An 11,026-nucleotide genomic window follows, 5' to 3' on the forward strand; every position below is an offset into this window, starting at 1 on the left:
ATTACTAACGGCCCCCAAAGAAAGACTGCATAATATCAACTTCTTTCCCGAGTAGTTCAAATTCACGGACATGCCCGTGACATCAACCCAAGATGCTTGGGTGTATTTTTTCTCGCCTGTGTAAGTCGTATAAACGCAATCTACTCCAGCTACGTAGGGGTTATTCATCGCCATATATAATAACTCAGACCAACACCCGCGGCTGCTAAGCCGGCTTTTAGTAAGTTATGGTCGTATTCCTCGGGTATCGTAGGCATAACATGGGCCTTCTTCGATGGTTTCTTAACTACGGGTAGCTTCGCTTCGTGTGACTTTTTTGGCTTCTCTACGAAGTGAGGAATGTTCCTAAGAGTGTCAGAGTTCACGTCGTTCACCCCAAACTTCATATCCTTAGTAGCTCGCTGCAGCTTGTTGTTATAACCCACAACGGAATTGGTGTTAATAACTAAATTACTTGGCATTAACCAACAACCAGGCGACAAAGCGTAATCCAGTCGCACTTTAGACTGCTGCACCGCTAATTGATATCTCTGCACCGATTTAGATATGTCATTTTCTATTATTGCAGACTCAAATAAAGTTAGGAATTCTTGTTGCGTTTCCTGTGAAGCGCCTTGGGATCCAACAATGGGGTTGCGGGTATTTACCTGCGCTCCCAGGATGCAGTACACGAATGCTTCAATGCTACGGTTAATCCTGGCTAGGTTCCTTAAACCTTTTCCTTTCATTAACACAAATGGATCCCAAGTGCCGGGGTAGTTCGTTTGAATTCTAGTAATTAATGAATTATTACCCTTATTACCACCCATATCACTGAACTCTAACTCATTACTTGGGTATTCCTGATGTCCGTAGTCAGCCGGCTTCTCACCATTGGCACCCCAAACATAAACAATGCCAAGCCCATGCGTCTTACCCTCCTTATAACGAAAATCTTTTTGCTGTGGTTTGAACTCATTAATTAACCTTTCCAGGGCTGCGGAGTCGTAGCGGTTATTCATTGGATTAAATACCCCATCTCCCGGTAGGGGTACGTTAAGCTCCTTCAACAACCTCCTTACCGTAAAGGCAACGTGAAACCGCATAAATGAAATGTGGAACATGTCCGCGGCAACACCACAGCCTTTAGTGGCAGCCCAAATAGCAAAGTTTAACTGCTGTGGCCAATACCGCATGTTGGGTCCTGCTAACCATTCCCTGGCCTCTTTACCTGACGTATGCTTCAACATCGTCTCTTTAAAGATATTCCTTACTACTACGTTAAATGATTGCTTACCCACTAAAATCTCTAGATGCGTTACCAATTTTTCAAAGTTGTTTACACCACCTTCAGCATCGTAAAATGGGTAATCTTCCGTGGTTAATAATAAGTTTCTAGGAAAATTGGGTGCTTTATGCTCGGGTTTTGGTGGTTTATGAACGGGGTGCACAATCGGTAATTGCTTCAGATGATCGTCTACTTGCTTCACCAGCGTTGGCTGTAAGTCCGCATTGCTGTACATTCTGGAGCCGTTAAAGTAAATCCCATCGGGTCTCCTTTCAAACTTACTAGCATCCGCGTGCGGAAACATCTTCCTAAAGGCCCTCCAGTTCCAGTAATCCCGGTTGTCGTGATGTGGCTGCTCCTCAATATCATTCCCAAAAGCGTCGTACATTAGTATATATAATGGATGTTATACCATCAGCACCTCCACTCTATCCTGATTTACCTACAAAACCCAATGAATTGAATGCCGAGAACTTCCGCTTGAATAAGGCAAATCTAATCCTCGCTTACTTAGAGGGTCAAACGAAGCACTATGAGGAGGTCAGGAAAAAGTATGCTAGAGCCCGAAGCATATTACATAAAATCGCGATAACTTCCGGGTCCATGTCCGTGGCGTTAACAGGCACTGGCGTTGCTACTTCGCTTACTGGACCGGGAATAATCGTTGGAGTTCCTTTGGCTAGCGTCGGCGCCGTCTGTGGTATTATTTCGGCTGTTACAACAGGCGTTATGAAACAGTTGTCAAGCAAAATATCCAAGCATGACACGACAATAGCTCTGTCAAGGGCTAAAGTAAATACGATCATTGACCTTGTCTCAAAGGCTTTGCGTGACAGAAAGATAGACGACGTAGAATTCTCGCTTATCTTAGCCGAAGAGGAAAAGTACGAGAAATTAAAGTCGGACATAAGGAATAAAAAAACAGTCGTAAAAGATCTTTCCGAGGAATCTCGCAAAAAGATCTACCAGGAGGCAAAAGAAGAGCTTCAAAGAAAGCTTGCTCAGTAAACATCTGCTTTGAAAAGAGCAAGACAGGATTCTATTTACATATTGAACGCCGGCTGTCTGGTTCATATGCAAATTAATTTCACAAATCTATTTCACAAATGTGAAACGTTTTCACAAATGTGAAAGAAAATTGTGAAGGTTTTGATTGGCCAAAAACATGTGACGTAATCGTTCACTATCTTCTTGGAATCCATCCTAACAGGGGGTGGTTGGGGTCTATCTTGTAAAATATTTCGTAAATTACGTCAGGGTAATAAGGAATATCCTTATCCAGCCGACAAAACATCCACTCGGCTTTTGTCATATCAGAAACCTCAGGAATAGACTTACCGGTAATTTCAGACAAAAGATAGGGAATAGCTTTGTAATATTTCCCTAGCTTTAATTTTTTCAGCGTTTTCCGTAGGCTTTGTGGCGTTGGCTCTTCTAAGTGGTTTATAATTCTTTCCATTACTTCGTCGTCTAAATATACCGGCCGTTGACCTTGAATGTGACTCATCCAGTCCCTAAAGTATTTTATTCTTTTGTATGGCGTCTTCTTACGACCTCCGTTGGAATAATATTGTTCCCTGGTAGCACAAGGCACGGCATTACGAATATTTTTACCGCACTCGTAACACTGCGCTGACGTGTCGTCTTCTATTTGCATTTTCTTACCACAACAAATATACTTATTTGGTTTAGTAGGTACAAACTTGGGTTTCAAGCACTTTATACAGAAGTCATAAACAAACTCTTTACAATCTTCGCACTCCATATATAGACTAACATATTTGCGCTGTTGCCCCCAACCACACTTGGAGTGGGTTGTTTCCGTAGGTGGATTTTTGACACGGGTCTTGCCCGTGTTGAGATTGCGCTGGAACCCCCATTCCCTATACTACTGATATATAATATCGATCTGCTTCTGTATCTCATGAGACCATTATCACTTCAGCCAATCTTGGAAGAATGGTGTTATAATAACGAAATTGCTCACTCCATTCAATTAACGCTGATTAGCGTGTAAGAATACCCCACACAGTCAGAATTGGGGAATTGTAAAGGGCGCAGTTTTGAAGGAGCGCAGTTTAAAGAACGCCACACTACTTGACGGCACTAAACAAAAATATGTGTGAAAGCCGCAGGGAAACAAAACGTGAATTTCAGTATGCATTACAAGTTCGTATGCACTTGTTTTGAATTTATAGCAGTTTCGAGCATTATTGTAATAAAAGTTTGTTTATAACATTACTCAGACTTTAGGGATTAGTCAAAAATAGAGCACGTTATGAATAGCGCAGCGCAACCGTGACGTTATAAAAATGAAGACAAAGGCGAAATTCGGACAAACAAACTTACAAGTTTACTTTCAGCAGATAATTTTCACAGCCGATCGCAGCTGATCTTAGTTTACATGGGTTATTATTGTAACTTTAAGTAAAAATAATAAAATCGGTTCGTATAATCCTCGTAGCGGTTAAACAGAATGCAATGTTTGTCCGAATCTTTAAGCTATTTTTAGAATCAGTGCGCTGTGCTATTGTCTTGAACACAAGTATACAAGCCTCACAATCCCTGGAACCCTCACAACCCTTGCAACCCCTGCAACCCTTGCAACCCCTACAACCCTTGCAACCCTTGCAATCCTTGCAACCCTTGCAACCCTTGCAACCCTTGCAACCCCTGCAACCCTCACAACCCACGCAACCCTTGCAACCCTTGCAACCCTTGCAACCCTCACAACCCTTGCAACCCTCACAACCCTTGCAACCCTCACAACCCTTACAACCCCTGCAACCCCTGCAACCCCTGCAACCCTTGCAACCCTTGCAACCCCTGCAACCCTCACAACCCCTGCAACCCTCACAACCCTTGCAACCCTTGCAACCCTTTCAACCCTTGCAACCCTCACAAACCCGGTTGCAACCCTTGCAACCCTCACAACCCTTGCAACCCTCACAACCCTTGCAACCCCTGCAACCCCTGCAAACCTTGCAACCCCTGCAACCCTCACAACCCCTGCAAACCCTCACAACCCTTGCAACCCTTGCAACCCTTGCAACCCTTGCAACCCTTGCAACCCTTGCACCCTTGCAACCCTTGCAACCCTTGCAACCCTTGCAACCCTTGCAACCCTTGCAACCCTTGCAACCCTTGCAACCCTTGCAACCCTTGCAACCCTCGCAACCCTTGCAACCCTCGCAACCCTTGCAACCCTTGCAACCCTTGCAACCCTTGCAACCCTTGCAACCCTCGCAACCCTCACAACCCTTGCAACCCTCACAAATCCGTTTGCAACCCTTGCAACCCTCACAACCCTTGCAACCCTCACAACCCTTGCAACCCCTGCAACCCGCAACCTTGCAACCCCTGCAACCCCTGCAACCCCTGCAACCCCTGCAACCCCTGCAACCCCTGCAACCCCTGCAACCCCTGCAACCCCTGCAACCCCTGCAACCCCTGCAACCCTGCAACCCCTGCAACCCCTGCAACCCCTGCAACCCCTGCAACCCCTGCAACCCCTGCAACCCCTGCAACCCCTGCAACCCCTGCAACCCCTGCAACCCCTGCAACCCTGCAACCCCTGCAACCCCTGCAACCCCTGCAACCCTCACAACCCCTGCAACCCTCACAACCCTTGAAACCCTTGCAACCCTTGCAACCCTTGCAACCCCTGCAACCCTCACAACCCCTGCAACCCTCACAACCCCTGCAACCCCTGCAACCCCTGCAACCCCTGCAACCCCTGCAACCCCTGCAACCCCTGCAACCCCTGCAACCCCTGCAACCCTCACAACCCCTGCATCCCTTACAACCCTTTCAACCTCTGTCACCCACACCACTCACCCCCCTGTTATATTGAACTGTTACTGTCACAGCCTCACTAACCCTCTTACCATCGCAAACCCAGTTACCCTCAGAACCCCTCTAATGTTTGGCATATGTAAAGAGCTCTCTCAATCGTGTTGTCATTAACGTGGGTTTCGGTGTGGTCATATGTTTCGATTTATTTTAGTGAGAGCCCTTCTTCGGTTGATAGTTCGCTATGAGGATTGCGGGGAATATTGTTGAAGTTAATGTTTGAAATTATTAATTTGCTTGAGGTGACGCTGGTTGTTTTTTTTCTTCGAATCTCTCAGCCAATCACATCACTCGTTCAGACGGTGGTGTATGACTCGCTTCGAATAGGATGCGATCGTTGAAAGAATGGCCAAGGAAAACTCACACCGTGTAAATTTTTCATCGAATTCAATTAAATGGATTGAACCTAACTCTGTGTGAGAGTTTTATTTGTTTGATCATTAGATTTACCGTTCTGAAAGTATTTTTCGAACTCGATGATGTTCGTAAACCTTCGTAAACAGTGTTCTCTGGTCCATACTATTAGACAAAGGAAGCAAAAGTCAAAGAGCAAACGTTAAAGTTGGGACAAATTTGCTGCTTGATGTTGATGAGGAATTCTTCGAGTTTATCCACAGGTGCCATTCCAACCATGGCTCCAAATACTTGCCCATAATAGTGTGGATGACTGTCCAAAAAATACACGTTGTTGTTTTGACCAACGAAACACACGGTCATCCCGTTCGCTATGATCAACGCTGCCAAGTTTCGTTCTCTAACTAGACGTTGTAGATAGAAGGCAAGAGAACTCTGAGGTACTTGAGGATCCACAGAAGTAATAGAAAGATCCAAGGATTCCTCCAATGTCACAGTGACAGGGGCAATTACAGCTGTTAGATGGTGATTTGCTTCAGCTACACTGAAGAATGGATTGCCTAGGGTATGCGTTACGTTGTCATATACCTGGTTCCCTCGAGCAATGGCAGACAACAACAATGATAACCATGTTTGATTCAGATCGGAATTACAAGTCAATTGGAGAGTAGCATAATGTAGTGAGCTAGTGTATTCCTTTGCCATTAACAAGGAGATGAAAGTACAGGCATTAGAACCATTCCTTCCAAACAGAGTTGCTTGAGACAGCTGTGGTGGTAGAAACCAGAATTTGGAGGTACCAAGCGATGATTTAGCAATCTGAATATTAACTGCAACTGGATGATGCACAGACTGGGATGTTTGCTGGGAGCTTGCACTGACATTAATTTGTGGTTGCAAAACTGTAAAGGTGTCTAATTCTTGGTCAATGTAGGATTCCCAAGCTCTTGAAGAATAGTATTCAGGATCTACTGTTTGGTTGATGTGGATACTATCGTCATCACTGCCATCACCATTATCATCATCATCTGAATGGTCTTGGGAAGTTGTGTTTGAACTGGATGTTGGTTTAAGGAGGCTTTCATTAAAGGAAGTTGCTAAGTTATTTATTGTAACATCAAGATTTTTAGTGCAGATGGGACATTTCTTTGCAACCAAGTTGAAACATGTTCTGTGGATGGTGTGGAAACATGGAAGTCTTACAGCATCAGCTGTTGAGTCAGTAACATTGCATTCAGTATAGTCACAGACTTTGGTTGCATCTGGGAATGTTGGGACTTGCAGTGAGTGTAAGCAAATGGGAGAGCCTTTGCGTCGACAGTTGAGTCAAAGGTATGAAGATGATACATGTATTTCTTGTCATTTGTTTTGCCACTGCTATTTTGATTTTGCTGCACCTGAAACCAATACGTTTTGATCAAATGTGTCCCGGTTTAGGATCTCCATTTGGGTGTAAGGTTTCTCTGTAAGGTCTTACGGTCATTCTTGCTATGAGGTTGCGTGACCATAACAACCCACATGTCATAAAATACGTGCAAAAATCTGTACTAGAACTATTTTGGGAAGGCAAAACGTGTGTCAAGCAAAGAAAAATTAATCAGAATCGTTTTGACATACAATAAATACAATAAACTTAACAATACATCGCGACAAGAATACAATTTCAGTTTAATTGTTAAAAGATATTTCTTAAACGCTTTACAATTATTTAAAATATATAACATATAAATACACATAATTATAAAAGTGATAGAGGAATTTTAAAAGAACTTCAATCAAAACTTATAACTTAATTAATGAATCTTAGGAAACTCTGGAAACCTTCCATTTTTGTAACATTTTGAAGTATATCTATTTCTCCTCACTACCATTCTGTGGTAATAGAATAGAAAACTCTTTTTGGGCATTGCGCATAATATTTTCTTAAATCTGGAAGCCCACGTAAATACTTGTTCCGCAACTGGTGTATTCAAATGCGGATATACTTCTTTAAGGTCATCACAGGAATAATTCTTCCTACATGTTGGGTCTTTATGATTTCTTAAATGAAGCCTGTCGATTACCTTCCTAACCTTTAGCCACATATTGTTGTAGGGCGCAGGGAAAGGCAGGGGCATTTTTGCTACTCGCATCTTATTTAGGTTACACATATTGTCATATGAAACAATTACGTCTTCCCATTGGGATTCGGGTACTTTTTCAAGTCGCTTTATCAGGTAATGTATCGTCAACAGGAATAATTATACTTACAGCCTTCCACCCTTACAGTCTTACAGCCTTACAGTCTTACAGCCTTACAGCCTTACAGCCTTACAGCCTTACAGCCTTACAGCCTTACAGTCTTACAGCCTTACAGTCTTACAGCCTTACAGCCTTACAGCCTTACAGCCTTACAGCCTTACAGCCTTACAGCCTTACAACCTTACGACCTTACAACCTTACGACCGTACAGCCTTACATCCTTACAGCCTTACAGCCTTACAGCCTTACGACCTTACAGCCTTACAACCTTACAACCTTACGACCTTACACCCTTACGACCTTACAGCCTTACAACCTTACAACCTTACGACCTTACAGCCTTACGGCCTTACAGCCTTACAGCCTTACAACCTTACAACCTTACAACCTTACAACCTTACAGGCTCACAACCTTACAGCCTTACAACCTTACAGCCTTACAACCTTACAACCTTACAACCTTACAGCCTCATAGCCTTACAACCTTACAGCCATACAGCCTTACAGCCTTACAAACTTACAGCCTTACAACCTTACAGCCTTAGAGCCTTACAGCCTTACAACCTTACAACCTTACAACCTTACATCCTTACAACCTTACATCCTTACATCCTTACAACCTTACAACCTTACAACCTTACAACCTTACAACCTTACAACCTTACAGCCTCACAGCCTTACAACCTTACAGCCTTACAACCTTACAGCCTTACAGCCTTACAGCCTTACAGCCTTACAGCCTTACAGCCTTACAAACTTACAGCCTTACAACCTTAGAGCCTTAGAGCCTTACAGCCTTACAACCTTACAACCTTACAACCTTACAACCTTACATCCTTACAACCTTACAACCTTACAACCTTACAACCTTACAACCTTACAACCTTACAACCTTACAACCTTACAACCTTACAGCCTTACAACCTTACAACCTTACAGCCTTACAGCCTTACAGCCTTACAGCTACTTCTTGTTTTGAAATACTTGTTTACCGTATTGAAAATAAATCAGGAGGTAAAAGCTCATATTATGTCGAACGACAAGGGGGGCATTTGTACGTTACGTCGAGTGCTGCCTCACACTGGCAGTGCACCCACTGACAGCACTCTGACACAGTGCACTGCATCCAATCACCGCTTTTAGTGGTGTGGCAAATAGGGCACGCATTTCTGTTCATTTTTTTCCGCCTTGGAGGGATTTCATGTTGGACTGGAGGTGCTACTTCCGATGCTTGGGGATCCTTTTCTGCAACCAACAAATGAACCAATAATTACAATTACAATAATTATAATTACAGTATATATATATATATATATATAGTTTAAACTAAATCAAGACTTTTGGAATTGATTCATTGTTTAATGCAACAAATCTGTTTCGTAGGGTCGCAATGACCACACTCATCAGGCAAGTTACAATGAATGACCGTTGGTGTAATCCGCTGGCATTTAAAATGAAAAAAAAAAGCCAGCGGATTACACCAACGGTCATTCATTGTAACTTGCCTGATGAGTGTGGTCATTGCGACCCTACGAAACAGATTTGTTGCATTAAACAATGAATCAATTCCAAAAGTCTTGATTTAGTTTAAACTATATTTACTGCTCCTTTAATGTTGAGCACTCTAGAAAACTATTCTACGAAAATAAGTTAAGTATGTATATATATAATACGTCAAAACAAACCTTTAGTTACACTGGCGTTGTCATTGAAACTTTCATCCCTCTGCAGCATTTCGCTCAAGTTCGTCATTTCCTCTGTACACAGTCGAAAGGCAGGCAAAATGTTAAAGTTTATTATTATTGCAAGTACATTGTAATAACGAATTCTTCATACTGACCTGGTTGCTTCGAAAGTTTTTCTTTCAAGTCACTATTTCTTGCTTTAGGTTGTTTATTTCTTCCTCCAAAGCAGAGATCTTTTCCTTTTGCTGTTCAACTGATGACAAAACATGAAAAAAATATGGAAATCGTACTCAGAACCGAATAAAAACTTGCATCAAAAGAACCAGCGCTTAACACGCTGTGATGGCCACTTGGTGTTTTTATATTTAATTCTTTCAGACTTACTAATTTTTTCATCGCTACTAGCAGAAGTTGCGTCTTTCATTTGAGAGCTGCAGGCCTCGGTTATTCCTGGAAGAAAAGAAATGTAATTGGCTGTGAGATTCAAGTAGCCTTTTTTCAGTTCTGACCGGTATTTCAAACAGTCAATGTTAACGCGGCCGTGAATTCTTTATATATAATACTGTGAATAAATATGACCCGATAGTTCTTACACGCAGGCTTTATGACGCACCTGAGCCAGTAATTGTAATGTTTCCCTCGCCGACATCATGATCAGCTGTTGTTATTCCTGTAGCTTTTGCCAAATGTGGATAAATAATAACAATAAATAAGATCTAGTAACGACGATGATGATGATGGTATCGATGATAGCAAGTATAGATAGTTTAAGCATCATAGAACCACGGCCCCTTCTATGGCCTTCAGTCAATGATAACTGAAATTTCGAATGAATAGTAAATACTTATCGTGATAGAAAGTTTGAGAGGGAATTAAAGACCCATTGCCACTTACCGCGATGCATCACAATTTGTTTACATTTTGAATCGTGTCACCACTGACAAAATAATTTCAACCTTTTGAATAAACTCTTAAAAGAATGTAAAAGAATCATTATTGTGCCTTAGTGCTATGTCGGAAAAGGATTTAATATGAAGTTATTATTCAATATATGAATCTTTGAATTTCATGGACCACGAAATTCATCTGTGACCGCGGTGCATCACGGTAAGTGGCAATGGGTCTTTAAAGATTGTGAGTGTATGTTATAATGTTTCTGGATCTCTCTCAATAATGAGCTTTTTTAATTGGTGGTTGTAGAAATCGTAGTTAGTGAACAAGACCTGATAATCCACGGAACTGAACACATACGTTGTTGTGGAATGAGGCCGGAAAACGTAAACGATAATGGTTAACAATTTAATTTCTTTTACCTTCATCGAGAGCGTTTAATGTTTCACTCTTAAACAGCGACCTTTTAACCATCACGCAACTCTTTTGTTTTCGCTTTTTACTCGTTGGCGAGTAAAAGCGTTGTTCGGTCGTTTTTAAACCTGATAAAGATGTAATTTAATTAATTAGTGGTTGCAACATTGTGTGTGATTAAGGTGTATCTTGTGATTGTATGGTATTTCAATTAGTACTATAAGTTAGCTATACTATTTACTCACCAACTCCGAAAGCTTGAACTGAAGTCCGCAAATCGGATGCTTTCATGGGAGTAAGCTGCTTTTCCGAGCACTTTTTC

This window comes from Actinia tenebrosa, unplaced genomic scaffold (genome assembly GCF_029948245.1).
Source record: "Actinia tenebrosa isolate PJP-AT-01 unplaced genomic scaffold, QUT_ActTen_1.0 PGA_scaffold7__59_contigs__length_16204524, whole genome shotgun sequence".
Lineage (NCBI taxonomy): Eukaryota > Metazoa > Cnidaria > Anthozoa > Actiniaria > Actiniidae > Actinia > Actinia tenebrosa.